Source organism: Nicotiana sylvestris, chromosome 9, assembly GCF_000393655.2.
Source record: "Nicotiana sylvestris chromosome 9, ASM39365v2, whole genome shotgun sequence".
Classification (NCBI taxonomy): Eukaryota; Viridiplantae; Streptophyta; class Magnoliopsida; order Solanales; family Solanaceae; genus Nicotiana; species Nicotiana sylvestris.
Window position 1 is genome coordinate 6,051,911 of NC_091065.1, and position 2,285 is coordinate 6,054,195.

Genomic DNA, 2,285 nt, shown 5'->3' on the forward strand with positions numbered 1-2,285 from the left:
ACGAATCCAAATATATGATTTGTTTTGAAATCGGACCTCAAATTGAGGTCCAACTTCTCAATTTGTAGAAAACCTAGGTTCTATCCAAAACACCCAATTTCCCCCCATGAAAATCTTTGATTTGAATTTGAAATCATGTTAAAAGATGTTAAGGAATAAAGAAATTAAGTTAGAAATCACTTACCAATCGTTTTGGAGAAGAAAAGTTGCTTGGAAAATCGCCTCTTAGGTTTTGGGTTCTGAAAAGTGGATAAAATGACTGAAAATCCCGAATTTATATATATGCTGGGGGCTAGCGCGGACCGCACAGAAATGCACCGCGGCCACGTGGCTGCCAGCGCGGACCGCGCAGAAATGCACCGTGGCCGCGCCGAGGAGGGGAAGAAGTGGGATCTCTGAACCCACCCAGCGCGGACCGCACTGATTTGGTGCGCGACCGCGCTGGTCGACCTGGCTACCGACCCTCTGAACCCCCACCACGCGGACCGCACAGAAAAGCACTGCGGCCGCGTGGCTGCCAGCGCGGACCACGGGAAACGGCCGCGGCCGGGCTGGGCCTACAACACTTGAACCTGCATTTTTTTAAGTCTAAGACGTCTCGGGCCCCACTCAAAACTCACCCGAGCCCTCGGGGCTCCAAACCAAACATACATATGATCTTAAAAACATCTTACGGTCTCATTTGTGCGATCAAATCGCCAAAATAACATCATATACATAGAATCAAGCCTCAAAACACATGATTTTCTTTCAACTTTCATAAAACTCCAATTCCCCATTTTAAGTCTGAAACACGTCATATGACGTCCATTTTTAGCCAAACTTTACAGATAGTGCTTAAAACATATTTAAGACTCGTACCGGGCGTCGGAACCAAAATACGAGCCCGATACCACAGTTTTCTGATCAATTTCCTTCTTCATTTTCCTTAATTAATTTAAGAAAACAATTTCACAAAAAATTTCATTTCTCGGGCTTGAGACTTCGGAATTTAATTTCGGGCACACGCCCAAGTCCCATATTTTTCTACGGACCCTCAGGGACCGTCGAATCACAGGTCCGGGTCCGTTTACCCAAAATGTTGACTGAAGTCAATATTATGCATATTAATATCAAAATCCATCAAATTTTTCACATAATTCACATATTTTAACATAAAAACTTTTCGGCTATGCGTCCGAACTGCGCACGCAAATCGAGGCAATCTAAAAGTGAGGTTTTCAAGGCCTCGAAAGAACGGAACAAGAAAGAACTACGGTGATGACCCTTTGGATCGTCACATTCTCCACCTCTAAAACAACCGTTCGTCCTCGAACGGACAAAAGAAAGAAGTTCCTGAGTCGGGAAATAGATGAGGATAACGGCCCCGCATATCGGACTCGGACTCCTAGGTCGATGCCTCAGGAGGCTGACCTCTCCACTGAACATGCACCAAAGGAAAACTCTTCGACCTCAACTGTCGAACGTGCCGGTCTAGAATAGCCACTGGCTCCTCCTCATATGACAGATCCTTGTCCAATTGGACAGTGCTGAAATCTAACACGTGCGACGGATCTCCGCGATACTTCCGGAGCATAGATACTTGAAACACGGGATGCACAGCTGGCAAGCTAGGTGGCAAGGCAAGTCTATAAGCCACCTTTCCCACACAATCAAGAATCTTAAATGGACCGATGAACCTAGGGCTGAGCTTGCCCTTCTTCCCAAATCTCATCACGCCCTTCATAGGCGATACACGGAGCAATACCCGCTCCCTAACCATGAAAGCAACATCTCTGACCTTGCGGTCTGCATAACTCTTTTATCTGGACTGAACTGTACGAAGTCTATCCTGAATAATCCTGACCTTGTCCGAGGCCTCCTGAACCAGATCCGTACCCAATAATCGAGCCTCTCCCGGCTCAAACCATCCAACCGGAGACCGACATTGCCAACCATACAATGCCTCATACGGAGTCATCTGAATGCTGGACTGGTAGCTGTTGTTGTAGGTGAACTCTGCTAAAGGCTAAAACTAGTCCCACAAGCCTCCAAAATCAATGACACGGGCTCGGAGCATGTCTTCAAGAATCTGAATAGTCCTCTCAGACAGACCGTCCATCTGGGGATGAAATGTTGTACTCAACTCAACCTGGGTGCCCAACCCTCGCTGAACCGCTCTCCAGAAATGCAAGGTAAACTGCGTACCCCGATCCGAAATGATAGATAGCGGCATCCCATGAAGGTGAACAATCTTCCTGATATAAATCTCGGCTAACCTTTCAGACGAATAGGTGGTTGCAACA